Below are 24,202 nucleotides of genomic sequence, written 5' to 3'. Positions count from 1 at the left end.
GTTATGGCTCTTCATAGTTGTTTTGCATTTGTAATCAATTTATGTCTCTGTGTCTTGTTATTTTGAAAAACGTTCTTGTCTTGTAAATATTTTTGCAACATCAGATTTTGACGACTTTATGTCCTTATGTCTTGTCTCTACAGCTTGAGTTGCGTCTGTATAATTGTTCTGTATTTCTTCGTTGTCATCTTGTGCTTCATCTTTCTAATCATTTTGTCCTTAAATTGCCACCGTCAAGAAAGAAATAAACAGTCATTTTCATTTGGTACAGACGCTCTGTCCCAGGATCCGTACTGTATGTAACATAATAGACCAGAACACAGTCCAGGCAGTAATTACATTTATTTCCACACTGTAGATAGAAAAACAAGTCTACTACAATATAAATGTAATTTTAAGGAGACTGGGTTTCAGTCGCCTTTGTTTAGTTTGTTTCATGGGGGATGATTAAATCTTATGCAGGTACAAGTTGTTGATTTATTTAATTAGATGAACATCAGTGGGTTTTCTCTGCCGTATCCTTCTCATCACATCGTCCATGTGAGCAGCGTTTGTCAGTATAAAGGTTTGTATAGAGATGACTCACGTCTCCATAACACCACCAGACACACGGGTTTTAAGGCTCATGTACTTTCTTATTTTTTTTACATAATGCGACAGGCCGTTGACTCATCGTGTGGTTTTATAGAAGCTGTTTTCTCCTCTTTAATATTCACACCGGGCTCAAACCGGTGACCATCGTCTGTCCTCGGCTTTGTGTTGGTGTGTATCGGCTGTACATCGTCGTTTTGTCTGCACAAAGAAACTCTGAATCCTTGAGGCTCTGAGCTGAGTTTGACAGACGTGACGAGCCTGTGAAGGAGTTCCCAAAAAAACTGCTGTGTGTGTGTATATGTATATAAACATCTCATTTTTCAGGTTTTGTGAAGAGGAAGGTCGTCACTGAGGGGGATGACGAGTGGAGCCTCCTTTACTTTTACAATGTATATGTTTTTACCATTCATTGAAAAATGTTCAGGGAGGCTTTTGTATGTTGGTGTGTATTTTTCTCTCAACAAAAGCGCTCAGCCATCGCTGTGTCACGAGACAAGAGGTTATGTCCTTACGGTTCCTGAACTCAGGGACCGTGCAGATAATATATCCTTCGCCATTGGAGGCTAGATTTTTTAAAATAACTGGTTGCATCACAATGGCACGACTAGACTCTCAATTCAGAGGCACCTTCAAATACACCTGACAAATGCGTCCTTCTTTTCCTAGTTCAATGTGCTTCAATATTCACTGCACGTTGGTAGTGGAAGCAAACAACACGGGCAGGCAGACACTTTTAAAATGTTAAATATATATAACGTTTCAGCTCAGTTCAACAGACACAGCAGGCTACAACATTCAAAACTATACAGACATTAAAACCAAAGAAACTCTACTATGACAAGATGGCTCATTACAAGCTGTGCCAATGATATTAAATGGTAGCTATACACTTCCTGTCTCCTACATGGATGTGGTCGCCCATACCCCAACTCATGTTGATGCAGTGGCGTATCCAGGATATTTTTACTGGGGCGGCCAAGATGGGACACAAAGCTAGTGTGGGGTGGCCATGGCATAACAAAACTATTGTGATATACGCAGCCGACCGCGGTTCAAATCTTGGCTGGAGGTTCTTTACTGCATGTCACATTACCTCTCTCTCGCCCATGATTTCCTGTCTCATAAATGTCAAGAAGAAAGGTTTACTGGTAAAAAAAAAAAACCTTTTAAAAAACAGTATTTTTTTCACAGTTCTTGGTACTCTCTGGTTGTTTTAACATGTCGGTTTTTAATCAGTAATTGTTCAGGATAGGGTACAGCTTTTCTAAGAGCCTTGTAGTGGATAAAAGTCCTCACCTCTTCACAATTTGTATCAGGGCAGCAAAATTCACCTGCTCTTAACTCATCCTATAGAATAACATTCATCAGTCATTAGCTCATTATCTGTATTACCTGTATTGTTACCTGTGTGTTCTTTACTAATTGAAGCCCTATCTAGTGATTAAATAAACACAGCAATCTAGGCAACAGAAGAAACCCAAAAACTCAAATTAAAGCTTAATATTTAAAGATAGGCCTCATTAAAAAGTGTAGGCCTATCTGTAAGCAAAAGATAAACTATGCTTGTAAGAAAAAACTGAAATTGCTCTTAACATGCTTGGTTTATGTTATTATTTATCTTACATCTAAATTTGTTGGAGATACTGGAATTTGATTTTTTGGTTTGTTTTTTGCCAGCACACGTGTGTTTTTGTTTAATCACAAGATGCTGCCTAAATTAGTAAAGCAAACGTAGGTAACAATACAGGTGACACAGATGGTGGCCAGATGGCTAGGGATGAGCAAGTAGCTACACCATTGTCTCTTCAACCATATAAAAATTATCTGTATGCAGCCTATGGAGTGGGTGGGACTTTAACCTGTAATTGTAAGCCTAAAACTGGAAGAAGTTGCTATTATTATTATTATTAGAAAACTATAGTATTTACAGAAAAGCATCAGCACTGAGCTTCAGATTTTTGATCACAAGTAAACAATTGACAGAACAAGTTTCTTAGAAACACAGAACATGGATATTCTTAAGTGCATCTAGGGCTGAACGATTTTGGGAAAAGATCTAATTGCAATTGTTCGGGCAGATATTACAATTCTGATTTGATTCACGATTTTCTTAAAATCAAGCTTCAGTGCAATATTCATTATGTATAGCTAGTAAATGTACAAACATGACAGAAAATTACAGCATGACATTAAAACATTAAATGCCATGCTCTAATGCAAGAATGAAAACTAAAGTTAAGTAGTGGGGGCCAGAGATGTTCACAAGTCTTTTTTTTTTTTCTTTTTACCAAATCCAAGTCAAGTCTCAATTCTCTAAAAAATAAAAATCTCCTGTCTCCTCTGGTTGTAATGACGCTTCTATCATCTGCTGCTTTCCAGTCTACTAAGAATAGGTACTGCACAGCTATATAGTCTAGTCCTATTTCACAGCAAACATATTAGCAGGAGGACTTAGCCTAGGCTACAGTAGCCTGATGTGTGTCAGTTATGCAGCAGCTCGTCCCCGACCCCGTGACGGAAGGTCTGACCACAAACGGACGTTAACTTGTGCCTCACTGGTGTCGCTGGTTCACAGTCACCTGTCTGTCACTCACCTGCAGCTGACTGCGCAGTCAGAGGATCTGCTGTTCCTCTCTCTTTAGCCTGGTGTTTGACTGCACTCTGTATAAAGTGTGTTAATTTCAACACTGTACAATTAGCGTGATATAGCGCATTTACCGTTTATTAGCGGTCAAGCGCGACCTATGCGCCCGTATGTGTGTGTGTGTGTGTGTGTGTGACAGAGAGAGAGAGAGGGAGAGAGAGAGAGCGGAGCGAGGCACAGCTACAGTGACTGTGTGTAGAGGAGTGTGTGACAGCGTTCCTCTTGTTTCTTGTGTTGACGAACTTAACCAACAACTACCTATCAAATTTGGGGTGGCCAATGAGTTTTCAGGGGTGGCCAGTGCCACCCCAGGCCACCCCCCAGAATCGCCCTTGTGTTGATGGATAAAAGTCAGTCAGTCAGAAAACTGACTATTTATCCTAATGGGCAATTCAGTTGACAGCACCTAGCCACAAATAAATAAATAAATAAATAAATAAATAGACAAATGTACAAATACAATGAGGAAAGTCACAGTAACACAGCATCACACGTTCAAATTCAACACTCAACACTCAACAGCCAGCAGAAGACAAGGACATGGTGCACACAAGAAAAAGTAAGAACCCATCCACGTGCATTAATACCTTCATAGGTATGTGCGGGGTCCATGGAACGAAATTCTTCACAAAAAATCTTCAAAAAACAAACAAACTACCTACTCATAACTATTTTGTTGAGAAGCCCGATAGAGGAGGGGATGAAAGAGTTAGAGTAGCAGTTAGTCTTTGTCCTGGCTGCGCTGTAGCGCTGCCTGAGGTGCATTCACTCCTCAGGGCGTGGCCAGGCTGGCTGACTGATTATACATTTGGCTTTCTGAACTACCTGCTTCTTCCATATTGAACTTGTCTACTCGCCGTCATGCCATTGCCATGGAAGGGTTTAGATCAAAACACTTTTGGAGTTCCAGGGGGGGTCTGGCTGGCAACAGATTTTCATATAATGGCGGCGGATAGAGTTCACTTTTGACTCGTCCAAAACACACACTATGAAACATCCAGATACCTCCATACTGCTCGTCTGTACTGACCCAAGTGTCCTGAAGCCACCACATGAAAAAGTTGTTCGGAAAGAAATAATTTGATCTTTGTTTTTAGCCTTGTTGTAGCAGTAGCTCCCAGTGTTTACATCATAGGGGAGACCGGGGATGATAGTAACACTTTTTGTTTGAGCAAGTGTAACTCAGTGGTTGTTGGTGCTAGAGATCTCAAATTTTGACATGTGGTACCCATATTTGTCTGCTGTAAATGACATACACTTGAACTTCTACTACACCATCACAGATTATGTAAATTAATGTCAAACACAAAGAGGTATCTTGTTACAACCTACCCCAATACCGGGGTGAATTGTAACACTACTTGAGGATGGATGTAACAATTAAATTATTATACTTAAAAAAAGATCCACACTTAAAATGTATGCAGGCACTTTAATGAATAATAAAGAAGGAACCATAAACTTGTCAGAATACAACAATAATGATAAAAAAATACATAGAAAGTATAAGTTAAATACAATAAAAATACATACAATTAAATAAATAAATATATATTAAATAAAATAAAGAATAATAAAGTATAAACTGTTGTGTGTGTGTGTGTGTTTTGTAGCCTTGGCGACTTGTCTCACAGATGTTCCTAGATGACTTCAGCTGCTCCCTTCTGGAGAACTTCTGCAGGGACACCCCTGTACATACAAAATGTCAATATAAGGGGAACAGTTACAACCTTCCCCATGCCAGGCAGCCATTAAAAAGATAACCATTTTTAGCATTTAGCTTCAAAGCTAGCACTAATGCAGCATATCAAATTAAACTAGAGAAACTACTACTTGAGCTTATGTAAGTGAAACACCTGTATCTACAACACAATGGACACTATGCAAAAAATAGTTGTGATGGAAATATTTACTTTCTTACCTGAAAAATCGTTTTTTGGCTCCAGAACAGACAGTTTTCAACTCAGAGACATGAGGCTTCACCTGTGAGCTCCATTTGTAAGTGGGCATGGACTGTATTGATGACATCACCACAGCTCGTTTCTGAGTGGTCAAACTGAGAGTGTTACAACTATCCCTTTGTTACAACCATCCCCGGTCTCCCCTACATCCAATGGTTTACATCGACTAACGAACATCTCGCAGAAAATCTCGCGCATGCTCACAAACATCAACAGAGCCACTGGGAGCTACTGCTATTGTACAACAAGGCTAAACACAGAGATCGACGAGCAGTATGTTTCATAGTGTGTGTCTTGGACGATTTTGAAGTGAGCACAATCCACTGCCATTATATGAAAATCCGTTGCCAGCCGGACCCCCCTTGAGCTCCAAAAGCGTTTTGAAAACTCTGCAAGTTCTCCAAACCCTTCCTTGGCATGACGGTGAGTAGATGATTGGTGACACAGCCTGCAAGTTGCTAATGGTTTCCATTTGAAGAAAACAACTAATTCTGGTGTTGATTTCCACTGGCTGAGAGTAAAGTGATAAAATTTGATCTTATCCTTTCTTAGCGTTAGCTATCGTGCCTGGCTAATGAGCTTACACAGCTCAGTGGAGTCATCACTGAATGGTAATTTCACATCCAAATATATTGTGAGAAAATGTAATTTGATTTCAACAAAAATAGCAGAAGGAAATTTTTATGATTATTATAAAAACTCTGCAGGATAATGTTTTTGTGTGTGTGTGTGTGTGTGTGTTTGATTGTTGAATCCATCCTGACTCTGGGTGTTGTATGAGGTTTCAACAGCTCAGTGAGCAGCACTGTGACACGGGCTGAATCAGGAAGCGTCTATGACAGCGTGATGAGAGTCAGCCCTCCTACTTGTCTGCAGTCGACTGATAATCAGACGCTCTTAATATTCTGAGCAGTCGCTGTCGGGTCAGGAGGAGCTGCTGTGAAAAACCCTGAATATCCCACTCTGCACGTGTGGCTAAAACTTCTGAGGTTCTGCCTGTTTTCACGTGAGCGCGTTTGTGCACACGCATCCATTAATTACACACTGTGCCACTTAAAGATGGCGGTTTGGAGATGGCAAATTACAGGCTAATCTATCAGCCATGTGCATCAGGCTCAGATGAACTGCAGCTATGAGACACATCCATGTGATATACGTCGGCACATGTCGCTCACAAATTTCAAATATGAAACACACATTATACACACATATTTTAAATTGTGTTTAGCATAGGAGACAAACATAATGCATAAACAATAAGAAAATCCTAGACTATCCATAAAGACAGGTTGATAGAAACACATACACAAATACATATACTTTACCACATTTTATAAACCAATACTCCTTTGAATATTGAATGAAAGCTGCAGTTCCTCTACTGACCACTAGAGTTCTCCAACAGTGAGTCAATCCCCATAGACTCCCATGTTAGGACAACCAATTTTAAAGCACAAATCAACGTGTTGACAGCTTTGAATCAACAAATTGATGATTTTTTAGCAGCTTGCGGCTCTGCTCCCAGATCTCGTCTTTGTGCACCGCACAGCTGTAACCCGCAATATCTTGTTTAGGACAGATAAGACTACACAAATATACACATCATAACATCGTATATGATATGTAACGTTGTAGATGTACCACTCTATTGATTGCTTTCTCGCCGGCTTCATTGTAAACAAATGCACATGGCCAAGAGGAGGGTTAGTAAAACAGCACAATAGCGACCTGACTTGCATAGTTCCTCTTTAACAGTCAGTCTGCATAATTGAGGGCTTGATGTTTAAGATGAACATATCTGTGGGCGAGTCAAGCGCCGCCAAGACGGCAAAGACGGAGCAGCTCGCTCTGAGCTTCAAAACCGCTCATAAACTCCTTTCAGGTCAGGAGGGAGTACATGCAGCTACGGCAAGCCCCAAAGGGCAAAACACATCAGTCAGTCAGTCAGTCACCACCTGCTGAAACATGAACTTCCTCACAACACACAGGTGAGACGCAAGTATATGAACATTCATATATACTGCATCTCAGACTGGTGACAGATAAAAGACGAGTATGTAGGAGTCGATAAAAGCTGCTGTCAGTGTTTGACTTGAGAGAGCGAGGATGTGATTATTTCCTGGAGACATATAGCCTAGTTAAGCAAAAATAGAAATAGAAAAGCACTATCCTGGTCATTTTTGAGCCAGGTCATGTCTGGCGTCTACTTTTTGACATTTTTGGGTCATTTCCTGGGATTAAATGACTGATTTCCAGTTTATTATAACTAATTACAATAATCTGATTATTTTCAGGATATTTATAAATCCTCTAAAAAAGAGGTGCCCTTCTGCTACAGAGAGCAAATGGAGCAGTGTCCCTGCTTTGATGCAGATTTACCTCAATTAATCACACCCCCCTACAGCTGCAAGCTCATCGTGTGATATGGTTTAATTTACTGTTTATAGCCAGAGGACGCTGGGTAATCTGCTGTCTGTTGTCCTTGCGAGTTCGGCTGCAGCCAAGAGTGGGATTTAATCATTAGGGCCACGGGCAATCGCCCCGGGCACTGGTCCCAACAGCTATGAAATAGCTGCAGGGACCAGTGCCCGGGCGAAGCCCGGGCACTACTGTTATTGTGTGGATTTTTTCTTATTATTAGTGTGAATGCTGGAAGCATTCACACTATTGTTATTCAAATCTTTATACTTATTAGGGCCACGGGCAATCGCACCGGGCACTGGTCCCAACAGCTATGAAATAGCTGCAGGGACCAGTGCCCGGGCGAAGCCCGGGCACTACTGTTATTGTGTGGATTTTTTCTTATTATTTTTCCACTTCCGGCCAACTTTCGGTTCGCTACTAGTCCTGCAACTCTTCGAGTTGCAGGACAAATTATATATCAAAATGTGCGTCCTGATCGGGATCGGTGTGCTATTACTTTTCTCAACAGTGTACGAATTATTCGCGACGTAAGTCGCGATTTACTGCGCAAAATTTTTGCATGTAAGTCAATGGGACGGGCGGGAAAAAAAGAGCGAAAAAGACCAATCATTGGAGTTTAACAAAAGTCTACTGCTCAGGCATACTTTCACCTAGAGACTCCATTTAAACTTTAAACAGTAGACACAAGTCTTGTGTATTGTCGTATTACTCCACGTTTTGATAGGTCATATAGTTTTTGATCAATCCCTGATCAATGACCATGATCATTTTTGGAGAAATTATGAGTTTATAATGGGTGTGTATTGCATGGAATGTTCGTGTCAGAGTGCGTGACATCATCGGTTAGAGTGGGAGAGAGTGAAGAAACATTCTGTATTTTTTCTGGATAAATTGCCACCACGGCCACAATTTACACTCTACAGACATAATTTTTTCAGAATTTGTAAGACAAACTTGTTATCTCTCATGTCATGTGCTCAAAATATCAGAGAGACTTACAGAACTTACAGAATCAGCCTCTGAGTGCGGCCACGTCTGTCCCTGCTCCTCATTGAGTCCAATACAAATATTTTCTGAGAGGAGCAGAACGGCCTGATGTTTTAAAACTGCCAGCGTCGCCAAAATATTTACTGTAGAAACACCAAATCGTACCGAAATTTTCAGTAAGTCCTTAGAGCAACGTTGATCTGTGTTTTGTTCTGATAGGAGTTACCGTTTTGTCATGCTAAGCCTAATTGTGAGGCCGGTTTAGAGGCAGAAAATGGCTGTTTTTCCTCACGTTTCTGTCTGTCTCAGCCTGCGGGGGCCCCTATCGCCGTGGTAACCTCTTTGATCCTCAGGCCAGGGCTCGTTAACTTCATAAACAATCCACCTGGCGCTCGTTTAAATGTTTATAAACACAGACACAGCTAAATCAGACTGACACAGGATGCAGCTACTAACTAACTATGTGTCAAGTCAGTCACACACACACACACACACAGACTCTAGAGCCAGCTTCATGTGATTACAGTCACACACACACACACACACACACACACACACACACACAGGTAACCTAATGTGGTTACAGCTCCTCCATATCAGTGCTTATAGAAAGATGATCATGTGTCTGTCTGATCAGCTCTGTCTTGACCTTAAGATCGTGGGTTTGATTCCCATGTTGACAGAGATGGCACAACCCGCAGTAGCTCCCGTGGCCCATTCAAAATTTCCCGAGAGGAAATTTTCTAGTTATTATTATTAGTGTGAATGCTGGAAGCATTCACACTATTGTTATTCAAATCTTTATACTTATTATTATTATTCTTACTTCTTTCACCCTTTTTCTGCGTTTAACTCCTTCTTCATACTTTGTGCTATTTCAACAATTCATATATCAAAACGTGCAACTTTTTCAGGACATTTATGCTATTATTTTTCTCTTTCATACTATTTATACTTTTTAAAATATTTAACTTTTTGTGCAATTTTTCTCTCATAGGAAATACATTGAAACAGTCTTCAAACTCTTCAAATCTTCTGCTTCATTCAGCCTCTAATAGCTTCAGCATACTTTCAGCTACAGACTTCATTCAACTTTTAAACTGTTCACAAACCTTTCAACTATTCAGCTATATCTCAGCTTATTGATATCTTCAACAGTTTCAGATATATGTGTAGTTTTAAAATCATTAAAATTTCTGACAAAATTCAGATTTAACATGAAAGTCAATGGGACGGAATGTTCGGACGTTGGCAGTTGGTAGAGTGACAGAGGGTCTAAAAATCCTCTCACATTTTTCTCTCTATCCTGCCAGTACGGCCACAGATTACACTCTACACACATAATTTCGGCCACGTTTGTAGACAAGCTCATCCTTGATCTCTTCATGTGCTCAAGAAACCAGAGAGACGAACACAATTTAAACTCGGGGCCTCTGAGTGCGGCCAGTTTCCTCTCTCCTCCCATTGACTCCCATTCAAAAGTAGGCGCTGATTTTCTAAACGTCCCAAAGTTTCCAACCTGCGACACAATCAACAATTTTTACTCTAGAAACACCAAAGTGACACGGACGCGTTCAGCAAGGTCTTATGGTTCGGAAAATGTAAACCTTTTGCTTGTACTAAGTACAGATTTGTCGTACATTAGATCTGTTTGAGGGTGTCACAGAGCAGTTAAAGCCTATGGTTAAAGCTGCCACCATGCCTTAAAGCCACCAGCCAACAGTTACATGGTAACCTCAACATGGCAACCTCACCATGGTAACCTCACCATGGTAACCTCACCATGGCAACGTCACCATGGCAACGCACACATTCTCTCTGTCTGACTGTCTGTCGGTCATACACACACACACACAAATGGACACACACTAACTACCACACACACACACACACACACAAATGGACACACACTCACCATACACACACATCCAACACACACACACACACACACACACAAATGGACACACACTCACCATGCATACACATCCAACACACACACACAAATGGACACACACTAACTACTACACACACACACACACACACCATACACACCATCCAACACACACGCACACAAATGGACACACACTCACCATACACACACATCCAACACACACACACACAAATGGACACACACTAACTACCACACACACACACACAAACACACACACACACACACACACACACACACACTCACCATACACACACATCCAACACACACACACAAATGGACACACACTAACTACCACACACACACACACAAACACACACACACACACGCACACACCCAACAAACATACAACCACTTACCAAACACATACACAATTTACACAATTACACACAAACAGACACACATGCACACACAACAAACACACACACAAATGGACACACACTAACCATACACAAACAGACACACACGTCCAACACACACACATTTCATACAGTTGTCAGGTCAGAACTTTTTGTATATCTTCCTCACTCACACACACACACACACACACACACACACACACACACACACACACACACACACACTTTTGTATATCTTCCTCACTCTCTCTCTCACACACACACACACACACACACACACACACTTTTCCTACAGTTGTCTGACTGTTTTGTATGTACCTCTCTATCTTCCTGTTGTAGTTAATGGACTCGTTGCTGTTAATTTTGTTCTTTAGCTATTTAAACTGAAAATACACATTTCCCCATTTTGGTCATGTTGAACACATTGTTTTACACGTATCCTAAACTACTGAGGCTCTTCTCAACCATTTCACACCATTAAACCCGCTGTTTACATGTTCTACTCCTCAGCTAATGCTCGATCTATATTCTTCAACAATGTTCTTCTGCTGTCAGTTTACAATGTATTTCAGTAGGCATTAACTTTTTTCCTAATTCAGGAATTTTTCAAACTCTTCTTTGACAATTCAAGTAATTTCCAGCCATTTCATACAAAGTCTCACATCTTCTACTTTTAAATATATTCTCAGCCATTGCTTCGGCTATGTTAGTGCTGGTTCATCAGTTGTCCTTCCTGTCAGGTTAGCTGCAGATTTCAACTATTTAACCATTACATTTAAACATGCAGAATTTCAATGTTTTCTTCTCCCTTTAGCATTTCTACTGCTTTTTACCTTTAAAAAGGCATTCATCTCACACTACAAGTTATATGTTTCAGCTTTTTCCCTCCTAGGGATGAATAAAGTATTCCTCTACTCTCTACTCTACTCTAGCATTAGTCTTTTCAACATTGCTTTAGCAGTTTCGTCAACTAATTTAGCATTAATTCAACAATTTCTTCAGCTCATTCAGCATTGCTTCAGCAACAGCGTTCAGCTGCTTTCAGCATTCACACGCATTTTCTGCAGGAAATGCTATCTTTTTCTAGTTATTCTTACTTCTTTCACCCTTTTTCTGCGTTTAACTCCTTCTTCATACTTTGTTCTATTTCAACAATTCATATATCAAAACGTGCAGCTTTTTCAGGACAATATTGCTATTATTTTTCTCTTTCATACTATTTATACTTTTTAAAATATTTAACTTTTTCTGCAATTTTTCTCTCATAGGAAATACATTGAAACAGTCTTCAAACTCTTCAAATCTTCTGCTTCATTCAGCCTCTAATAGCTTCAGCATACTTTCAGCTACAGACTTCATTCAACTTTTAAACTGTTCACAAACCTTTCAACTATTCAGCTATATCTCAGCTTATTGATATCTTCAACAGTTTCAGATATATGTATAGTTTTAAAATCATTAAAATTTCTGACAAAATTCAGATTTAACATGAAAGTCAATGGGACGGAATGTTCGGACGTTGGCAGTTGGTAGAGTGACAGAGGGTCTAAAAATCCTCTCACATTTTTCTCTCTATCCTGCCAGCACGGCCACAGATTACACTCTACACACATAATTTCGGGCATGCTTGTAGACAAGCTCATCCTTGATCTCTTCATGTGCTCAAAAAACCAGAGAGACGAACACAATTTAAACTGGGAGCCTCCGAGTGCAGCCAGTTCCCTCCCTTCCTCTCATTGACTCCCATTCAAAAGTAGGCGCTGATTTTCTAAACGTCCCAAAGTTTCCAACCTGCGACCCAATCAACAATTTTTACTCTAGAAACACCAAAGTGACATGGACGCGTTCAGCAAGGTCTTATGGTTCGGAAAATGTAAACCTTTTGCTCGTACTAAGTACAGATTTGTCGTACATTAGATCTGTTTGAGGGTGTCACAGAGCAGTTAAAGCCTATGGTTAAAGCTGCCACCATACCTTAAAGCCACCAGCCAACAGTTACATGGTAACCTCAACATGGCAACCTCACCATGGTAACCTCACCATGGCAACGTCACCATGGCAACGCACACACATTCTCTCTATTTGACTGTCTGTCGGTCACACACACAAATGGACACACACTGACCATACACACATATCCAACACACACACACACACACACACACACACACACACGGACACACACACACACACACACACACACACACACACACACGGACACACACTGACCATACACACATATCCAACACACATATAATTTTTATTAGAGTAATTTGAGTGTACTTAAAATGTTAATTTTTCTTTCACCACAATCTTCAACAATTCAAATAATTTCCAACCACCTAGATATTGTTTAATCTATATTAGTAATAGTCCAACAATGTATTCATGCTGTCATGTTTTAATATATTTGAGTAGACTTCAGCTTTTCAATTTCTTTATGCTAATCTTCAACAATTTAAATAATTTCCAATCATTTCATACAAAATAAACCTCCTTCTTACAGGTTCCATTTGTTAATCTATTTTCACTTATTACTTTAGCCATGTTAGCACTTGTTTATCTGTTTTCTGTAGCAGTGCTTTTTGCAGCTGACTGCAGACTCCTCAACTGTTAGACTTAATAATGCAGGATTTTCCAACACATTCCTCTGCCTTTTCAACATTTCTACTGCTTTTAGACTAAACACACATTTATTACACTTAAACCTAAACAATTCAGGATTTTTTCCATCACGTCATGTCAATCAGCTTCCTGCTTACATGTTCCTTCTTTTTAATCTATTCTCACTTGTTGCTTCAGCTATGTTACTGCTGGTTCATCAGTTTTCCTTGCTGTGGCTAGCTGCAGATTTCAACTCTTCAACTGTTAAACATCTTCAACATGCAGGATTTTAACATTTTCTTCTCCTTTTTTTTTTTTTTTTTACATTTCTACTGCTTTTTGTCCTTAAAAAGGCATTAATCTTCAAGTTATATGTTTCAGCTTCAACGTTAGACTTTTTCAACAGTTCTTCAGCTAATTCAACTTTGTTTCAATGATTTCTTCAGCTTATTCAGCATTGCTTCAGCAATAGCGTTCAGCTGCTTACAGCATTCACACGCATTTTCTGCAGGAAATGCTTTCTTTTTCTAGTTCTCCTTCATCTTCCGGACGCTTTTTCGGTTCGCTACTAGTCCTGCAACTCGAAGAGTTGCAGGCCAAATTATATATCAAAACGTGCGTCTTGATCGGGATCGGTGTGCTATTACTTTTCTCAACAGTGTACGAATTTTTCGCGACGTAAGTCGCGAAAAACTGCGCAAAATTTTGCATTGAAGTCTATGGGACGGATGGGAAAAAAAGACCGAAAAAGACCAATCATTGGAGTTTAACAAAAGTCTACTGCTCAGGCATACTTTCACCTAGAGACTCCATTTAAACTTTAAACAGTAGACACAAGTCTTGTGTATTGTCGTATTACTCCACGTTTTGATAGGTCATATAGTTTTTGATCAATCCCTGATCAATGACCATGATCATTTTTGGAGAAATTATGAGTTTATAATGGGTGTGTATTGCATGGAATGTTCGTGTCAGAGTGCGTGACATCATCGGTTAGAGTGGGAGAGAGTGAAGAAACATTCTGTATTTTTTCTGGATAAATTGCCACCACGGCCACAATTTACACTCTACAGACATAATTTTTTCAGAATTTGTAAGACAAACTTGTTATCTCTCATGTCATGTGCTCAAAATATCAGAGAGACTTACAGAACTTACAGAATCAGCCTCTGAGTGCGGCCACGTCTGTCCCTGCTCCTCATTGAGTCCAATACAAATATTTTCTGAGAGGAGCAGAACGGCCTGATGTTTTAAAACTGCCAGCGTCGCCAAAATATTTACTGTAGAAACACCAAATCGTACCGAAATTTTCAGTAAGTCCTTAGAGCAACGTTGATCTGTGTTTTGTTCTGATAGGAGTTACCGTTTTGTCATGCTAAGCCTAATTGTGAGGCCGGTTTAGAGGCAGAAAATGGCTGTTTTTCTCCACGTTTCTGTCTGTCTCAGCCTGCGGGGGCCCCTATCGCCGTGGTAACCTCTTTGATCCTCAGGCCAGGGCTCGTTAACTTCATAAACAATCCACCTGGCGCTCGTTTAAATGTTTATAAACACAGACACAGCTAAATCAGACTGACACAGGATGCAGCTACTAACTAACTATGTGACAAGTCAGTCACACACACACACACAGACTCTAGAGTCAGCTTCATGTGATTACAGTCACACACACACACACACACACACACACACACACACACACACACACACACACACACACACACACACACACACACACACACACAGGTAACCTAATGTGGTTACAGCTCCTCCATATCAGTGCTTATAGAAAGATGATCATGTGTCTGTCTGATCAGCTCTGTCTTGACCTTAAGATCGTGGGTTTGATTCCCATGTTGACAGAGATGGCACAACCCGCAGTAGCTCCCGTGGCCCATTCAAAATTTCCCGAGAGGAAATTTTCTAGTTTTAACTGTGCTCATCTTGAAACTGTAACACAAGAACAAGCCGATATATTTATGCTATTGTACTCTGAGAATTTAATGATTATTATAAACCAACCCGCTTCAATTAACGGGAATGGGTTTCTTTTTCTTTTTTCGGTCAGAGACAGATGAGATGAGCGGCTCTGTCTGTGGAAATAAATATGCCCTCCACAAGCGCTCGTTGTCAAGGAAGTGCCGAGAGGAAAAAAATAAATAAATAAAAAATAAAATAAGAACGAGGCGAGAGAGGAGCCATGTCAGAGAGCAATTTATTTTCCTCCGTGTGCACGTGTCCACACAGACCGTTGTGTCGGCTACACGTGGAGCTGTGGTCTCTGCTGTGAGGGGGCGGGCGGATGGTTTCTATGCCACACAGTCTATGTATGCCACACAAACATGCCACACGGCAGCGGTTCAGGGTGGCACATCTTCACCTGTCACCTGGTTTTGTTCCTGTCACTCCCACATGTGCGTTTTGAATAAGCTACATAATACTTTTTATTGTTGAAAGATGACCCATGAATAATTTGATGATAAGAACAACAACACCACTTTGTGTGTGTGTGTGTGTGTTTGTGTGTGTAGCTACACAATAAATCATAAGCTGTAACCAGCAGGTCGTTAGTGTAGTTGAGCATTATCAAGAGCAAACACGTGTCCTGAGGGGACTTCCTTTTTAACCTTTTTAAAGACAAAATGATGCATGAAAACCAATTTAAAAATTCTCAAAATAAAAGACATCACCTGGAGGCATAGGCTACATATACAGATCTAAATAGACACAAACATGTACACACATACACATAGGCATACACATTACATATACCTATACAAATACTGTATAGGTATATATCTATATATACAGGCTATAGTACAAATTAGTGCAGTAAAAGCCTCTGGGTGAATTCTGGTTCATGGAGGACAGATCAACCCACAACCTGCAATATAACTATAATAATCAGAGTTATATTGATCGTTAACAGTTTCCTCTGCTGTTTTGTTTTCTGTGTCCTTTCTAAGAGGTTTTACTCCTATCTGACCTTTCTCAGTAATAGGTGCAATTATGACAAATAGAAAATACATCTATGTGTTAATTTATATTCTGAGTAGCAGCAAACACACAGTGCAGCCGAGGCTGATTTTAAAATTCAACTAGAAAAAGCATTTCCAAGAATGGAAATGGTGTGACTGCTGATAGCAACTGAATGCTGTTGCAGAATTAGCAAATAGTGCAAGCAGTGATGACCATACAAATGTTTGACCAAGGTCGGAATCGAACCCACAACCTCATGGTCATTGGACTTTCACTCTGCCTCTAGGCCACGGTACACACACAGTTGCAGAGACTGTTGTCTGTTAATGATCTGCACACTGTCAACATCAAGAAAGCTTGAGAGTCAAGCTTGAATGACTTAGAATGAAAATTTCTGTGAATTTCAGGCTGAGAGCAGCAGTTTCAACATGAAGCAAGTTATCAGAAGTCAACAGAGGACAACTGGGAAAATAATTCACTATAATTGTTGTTGAGGCAAGAATTGAACCAGCAACCTTCAGGTCTCCAGACCAGCAAGCTAACCACTAGGCTACAGACAGAGACAGTATGTGAGGGTAAAGAAAACCTTTGATAAGAGGATCACTGGCTTCTGCTTGAAAAAAAAAGTAAGGAATCGAACCCATGACCTCATGATCAATAAACCTTTACTCTGCCACTTCGCCACAGAGAGCACAGACATAAGCATGTTGCCATTGTAATGTGATGATGTGCTGCAAACGGTGGCAGAAGCAATTAATGCGTCTCTTAACAAACACCTGTAACCAACTGGACTACAGACAGAGTTGTGGAGAACTCTCAGCATTGGGCTGAATGAGAGCAGAGAGCTCCCTGGCTGCATTTAAAAAATATTTTAAATTATTATCTAAGTCTCTTTGCATTTTTGACCAGAATTTTAGCCAGAAGACAAGTGTGGCTACAAAACTGGAGAAAATAATTTGTCTAGAGTTTAATTTGCAGAAAAAGTTAAATATTTGAAAAAGTATAAATAGTTAAAAAGAGAAAAGTAATGCCGATAAAGTTCAAAAAAAGCTGCACGTTTTGATATATGAATTGTTGAAATAGCACAACACCTAACACATTAACCATATGGCCACAGAGAACCTGAGTTACAATGAGCTTTATACTATGAGGAATCAAAGACTGTCCAATGACAGCTGAATAATTGGAATCAAAAGTCAAGCAATGAAGTGAAAAGACTGAGGCAGGAATCGAACCCATGACCATATGATCACTAAACCTTTACTCTGCCACTCGGCTACAGAGAGCACACTGCTTTCAAAACTGTTGTCATTCATTGTAATGTGATGATGTGCTGCAAACTGGTATGAGTAATCAAGGAGATAACAAACACCTGTAACCAATTGAAGGCGGGGGAGGAGAGCAGAATTCAACATAACATAACAAGAGTTCTTCCCTTGGATTCGAACCAGTGACCTTAGGGTTGGCAAGCAGTTACCCTACCCACTACACTACAGTGGAGTTATCAAGAAGACAGGTTGAGACTTTGATGAATGTGAGATTTTTTGTGAAAAAGTTAAATATTTGAAAAAGTATAAGTAGTTAAAAAGAGAAAAGTAATGCCGATAAAGTTCAAAAAAAGCTGCACGTTTTGATATATGAATTGTTGAAATAGCACAAAGTATGAAGGACTAGAAGAAGACCGTAAAAAGGCGGAAGAAAATGGCCAAACAGAAGAACAATAGTGTGACTGCTTCAGCAGTCACACTAATTACTGTACATCTGTATTTCAATTATAATTTTCATGTTGCTGTAGTTACTCTGAGAGGATCTGTCTCAGAGGAGCAGGTCAGTTATCATTAAGATAGCAGGAGCTGTAATGAGTTCGACCTGGAGGCAGCTTCACATGTTCAATCCACCGTGTTTCCTGTTTCCAGTATAGACGACGATACGGGAAACCACTGCTGCTGCCTGCTGCTGAGCTGGGACCGATTCTCCTCGCTATGCAAATGTCACATTTTTATCCTGGTTACATAAGAGAGGGAATCTTTCACCTGATCTCTTTTTGCTTCATTCACAGGGTCGTCGTCAGGCCGGGAAATAGAGTCTCTTAATCTGAGGAGATGCTCCAACAGTCGGGGCAGTAACCGTCTCCCCCGGGCCTGACTCCTGGCGAGATTAAAAACACTGGATGTCAGCCCGGGGGGGATTCATTGCGCTGCAGCGTGGCATTCTGGGACATTGCTGCTGTAACCTTGATTGAAGGAGTCCCAGCTGTTCAGTTTTTTTGTGTGTTGTTGTTGTTGGTGGTAAACAAAGTGGGTAAGAGTGAGGACAAACGGGAGGCACAAATCCCTCCTGGGTCACTAATGCTGCACTTTAACATGAAAAACAGGATGCAGCAGGTCTGTTGTGTTTCACCTGCTGACTGAGTGTGTGTGTGTGTGTGTGTGTCTCTCTCTAGTCAATTACTATGACCTGGACAGGCCTACAGGTCCTCGGTTTTTAGAGGAACTTTGGCTCTGTATGAAAGTGACAGCTTACATTTCTTATTTTAAAGCCACAAAAGACACAATACAACCACAAAGAGACACAAAACAACCACAGACAGACACTGAACCATCACAGAGACACAAAACAACACCAAACATACATGAAACATCTGCAAAAAGACACAAGATGTCCACAAAGAGACACACAATGTCCATAAAGAGACACAAAATGTCCACAAAAAGACATAAAATGTCCACAAAGAGACACAAAACAACCACGAGCAGTCACTAAACCATCACAGAGACACAAAACTACACCAAACAGATACAAAATGTCCACAAAGAGACACGACATGTCCAGACATGAAAATAAATAACAGAAAAAAAGAAAAGAAATATAAAACCATCACACAGATGATTCATTCTGTGTTGCTCTCAGTCTCAGGTCCTGTGCAGGAGGGGCTGGGGGCCTTTTACTTGTAATTTTTGGCTGGGGGGCCATTGTTTCACAATCAGTCCAAATCTGAACACAGATGTGAAAGAAAAATTGATTGATGAAAATATAAATAAAATTCTTCTTGCTAAAATCAATACTCGTCCATTATGAAGGATTCAGTCCCTCATCAGTGTCCCCTCAGACATCTGTCCACAGTGGATGAGAAGAATATTCCTCTGTAAACGATATTCAAGGTTTTCAACGTCTGTGAGGCTGAACACTTGTTACAGAAACTGTGAGTCTCTGAGAAGAAGAAGAAGAAGAAGTATAGTCTCATGTTATGTAAGCCCATGCAGCCCTGGGGTCTCATTATTCCTGCCCGAGGAGAACGGATCACACAGTGTCGCTTCGCTATGGTCGCTATGATAATGTGCCAGCATCCATCTACAGTAATCACCGCCTATAGGAAAGAAAATCACCATTGACTTCCCTTGGGCCTGGTCCTGAGTCTGTGTTTCAGCTTCAGCCAGGAGCGAAAGCTTTAAATCGACTTGTTTTACTGTCCGGGAGACGAGGACGGAGCCTCATCAATAACCTTCAAGATGAGGAGGACAGGACACGGTGATGTTTATGTGGTCAGTAAAAACAACACAAACAGAGTTACACTGCTGGACCAGTGTCACTGAAATACTGGCACACTTCACACAGTTAGTTGATGACATTGCAGCCGGACTGTAGAGGCTCAGCTACAACCTTTTAAATGTCACCTCTTTCTTTTTTTCAGATTTTGTTTAATATTCAAACATTAATAATAATCAACAATACTAATAACCTCCATGCTGCCGCAAATTGTCTTCTTTTCACAGCTTTTTTTTCTTTTTAATGAGATCATATTTTTGTAAGCGGTGAAATTTTGATCCAACATTGCATGTGGAATAGAAAGTGGATTTAAAGCTGAAATTAAAGACTTACAGTATATGTAAATATTGAAATATCTATAATCATGAGATACAAAATTAGCCTACTTTGCAGCGACTCAGTATCAGAAAGTGTTGAGACAGTGGCCAGCTAGTAGCTGAATTCAATACAAGTGGTAGCAAATAGACAAAAAACAAAAGGAGAGTGTAACATTTCTGTTTATTCGACTGCTAGTGTTAATGTTGGCTGTGTTATCAATAGCAGTGGCTTTAATGGCCTATAGCTGATCTATAAATGAAGTAACTTATTGACCAAAACTTACCTACATCAATTATAGTTTAAACAGCCTTTTTAAACTGAGTTTTTATTTGGATGTAATAGCAAATGTTGCTGTCTGTAGGCAGAGCGAGGCGGCTGGTTCTTTCTCTCTGTTAATGCGACGCTAAGATAACCACACAGACATGAGTGGTTATTAATCCATCATTATTTAATCAGCTGAAACACCACTGATGATTGTTTCTTTAGTTTTGATGTCCAGATGGACTCTGAAGGTCCAGGTCTCCTCTCCGTCTCCCTCTGTGTCCTCACACATACAATCACATAATTACTAACTGTGAGGACACGTCTCCCTGGAGAAATACACAAATGCCAGAGTCACCTCCTCCTCCTCCTCTCTCCTTGTCCTCTCTTTCCTCCTCCTCCTCTTTGGGGATTTTTTACTCCCAGTCTGATTTAAGGTGTTGTCAGCTGGTCAATTTCTAAAGGAGCTCTCATCCCGGGCAGCCAAAGGACACGACTGCAAGACCAGCAAAAAAAAAAAAACCCACAGAGATGTGTATTAAGACGAAACGAGAAGAAGATGTTTGAGGTGAAAGCTGGATGGATTGTGAGATCACTGCAAAGTAAAAAAATAAAATAACTAAATGTCTCCTTTCCCTCCTCACTGCTGCTAGTTTTCCTGCTCTAGTCGTCTCCCCTGAGGCCGATTCCTCCGCCTGCAGAATGGCAATCTGCTGTGGCCGATGATGACTCAGGACGTGATGAATTCAAACGATCCTCTGACTTCATGTATCAGAGCGAAGCAGGTGAGGACGAGTTTACAGATGTCTGCTGCTCTGTTACCACCAGTCTCAGAGGTTTGTGATGCTCCGACGACCTCTCTGACATCTGATAATCTTGATTTCTCTCATTCCACACGGCCCTGACCTTTTAGCCTATGCTTTTTTTCTTTTTTTTTTCTTTACAAAGTCATCTTTTAAAAAGTGCTTTTAACAAACTGAACAAATCTCATCTACATGAACACAAACAAAGAGGATCAAGCAGGGCCGGTTCTAGGCGGCATATATGAGGGGGCAGTCAGAAATGTGAAGGGGGCATCATGTGAACACATCATGCTCCAGCACTTTTTTTTTCTCTGTGCTTGTAACTTCAATGAATTGGGTTGTTGACTATGTGTCCAACCCCAACCTGGAGAAGCGGATTGCACTTTGTCAGGCTTCTACCTTCAGACCTGTCCAACTTTGTTACTGTCGTAATGCAAAGAGCCACATTATAAGCGGGGTTAGGGGTGCATATACCTGAAGATGCATTGCAAACCCAGAGGGGGTGAAAAAGGTGAGTAGCTAAACCCCTGTAGGGGGGTCTGGGGGCATCCCCTCCAGAAAATTTTTGTGATTTTCAAATGTAAGTGAAGCATTCTGGTGTAGTCTGAGAAGAGGGGAGGGGGGGGGGGTCTACTATGGTCAAGATTTACAAAACTGAAAGGTAGTCTTAAGAATACTAAAAAAAAGAAAAAAGAACAGAACATTTTAGAACAGAACAGTGTCCCTTTTTGGCAGATTGTGCTACTGCAGATAATTTTGTCAACTTGTAATATACACATTTTTTGAGTATATTAAAATGTGCTTACTCAACTTCTAAAATTTGGATTTGAGGGGGCAAGACATTTATTTGAGGGGGCGCTGCCCCCTCTTGCCCCTGCGTAGAGCCGGCCCTGGGATCAAGACTCCTACATGATGGTCGAGGTAGTGATTTATTGTCATATCCTGCTGCAGATGTGCACAGAAACAGCCAACATCTGCAACACAACCCTACCTAACAACTCCAGCCCACAGCCGCCAGGAAACATCTGTAGCCAGCAGAGTTTTCTTTCTTTCTCTCCGCAGGGCCTGTCAGTACATTAACAGCTTTATTTGGGTTACGATCAATCAGAAGTATAGGTGTTGAATAAAATGTCACACACAGGAAGAGGAGATATTGTTTTAAATATGCTGCATGTTTTCAGACTCGGCCTCCCCTGGGAGACTGCATGAGAGACGTTCAAACCAAACAAGCATCACAAACACCGTTTTCTTTGGGATTTATTAAATTGTGTTGTTATTTTCCGAGCTGTAATTGTCACAGCGAAGGTAAAAGCATTTGTATTGCACTTTGCATGTGTTGTAAAGCTGCACTACAAAAGTCCAATATACTATTAATATAGATTTCTATGTGGTTTTTATGATAAGAATGGTTATTGTTTTATTATTATTATGCATTAATGCTGTGAAGGTATCAAAACCTCAGCACTAACGGCCTGAAAATGAGCTGTCAGGATTCCTGTAACTTTGTGATGTCACAAAGATACAATACAGTCACCACTTTCAAGCCCCGCCCACTTGGACTCATCATCCAATCTTTGCAGGATTTGGTTTCTCTGAGTGTTTCAGCTAAAAAATATGCAAAGTTTTCACTCAGGAAACAGTCAGCCAATCAGAAGACAGACTCAGAGCCTCCTCTCTTCTGATTGGCTGGCACCCACCTCTTGTTACCAGAGCACCAGAGAGAAGCTGGGAGAGTTTTGTAGTTTTTAGGTCTTACGACTACAAATATCGTATCGGTACAGTAGATGAATTAACCTTTTTAACTTGTATCCACCTCTAAATTAATCAATATTCTGCAGGTCATCTGTGTATAGGTGACAGTAGGAGAATATGAGGTTATCAGAGTCTATAATTAGAGCAGTAATAATTAACAGTAATGATCATGTCATGACCCACACTCCAGAGTTCAACCGCTGCAAACTGACACAGCAGCCTGAGGCCTGTCACCACATAAATTACACTCCAATCCCGGTGATCATTAGGCCTCTCATCACATGCAGACACGGGTCAATACACTGAACTGCAGTGTCATGAAGAAAAAACATCACTTCAAGTCTCTCAGTCTGAACTAATAAACCCTCACACTCAGTTTGCATTCAGCTACGGTAGAAACATCCTGCAGCTTTCAGAGAGCTGGTCCACCTGATGTCGCTCACACCTTCTCATCCACTGCTGCTGCTGCTGCTGCTGCTGCTGCAAACACACGCTCTCTGTAAACCATCGATTTAGATATCAGCCACTCACTGCTGCACGTTTCACCGGGTACATGCTGTGCTTGGCCTGTCTACATCCTCCCCCCCCTCGTGTTGCATTCAGAGACACGGGAATCGTGGGAAAAGAAGAGGTCATCCAGTTTCACGTGAGGCTAAAGTGCAACTACTGTACAACAAGGAAGTCAGGTTTACAGGGTGAATATGGTTGGGGGAAATAAGGGGGATTTGAAGTTGATGGGTTTTGCAGACAATGCCTTGGAGTCCAAGCAGATCTTTTTAATATCTTCTTATTCTACATAGATGGTAGTCTGCCCTTTTTTTCTACACAAATCTTTCAATTATAGCTACCCATAATTTTATCATGAAATATAAATAAAACCTGGTGGAATTAGTGTTTAATGTTCACGGAAAACAAAATTAGCAGTCAATGGAAGAAATCCGGCTATTGGTGCAGTCATTTTACACATTATATTATATTTCCATATTTTACTCATTAACTTGCTTTATAATAAATGATGGTCTTAA

The 24,202-nt window shown here is 40.5% G+C and overlaps 1 protein-coding gene across 1 annotated transcript in view; it reads left to right on the top strand.

The window, feature by feature from the left end:
• rcvrna (recoverin a) overlaps positions 1 to 24,202 on the top strand; it is a 218,850-nt gene that overhangs the window by 90,695 nt on the left and 103,953 nt on the right. The window lies entirely within an intron of this gene.

Source organism: Trachurus japonicus, chromosome 8 (genome assembly GCF_045865225.1).
Source record: "Trachurus japonicus isolate A0001 chromosome 8, Traja_1.0".
Classification (NCBI taxonomy): Eukaryota; Metazoa; Chordata; class Actinopteri; order Carangiformes; family Carangidae; genus Trachurus; species Trachurus japonicus.
Note: the sequence above shows the minus strand (reverse complement) of the source record. Positions and strands in the feature narration are given on the sequence as shown.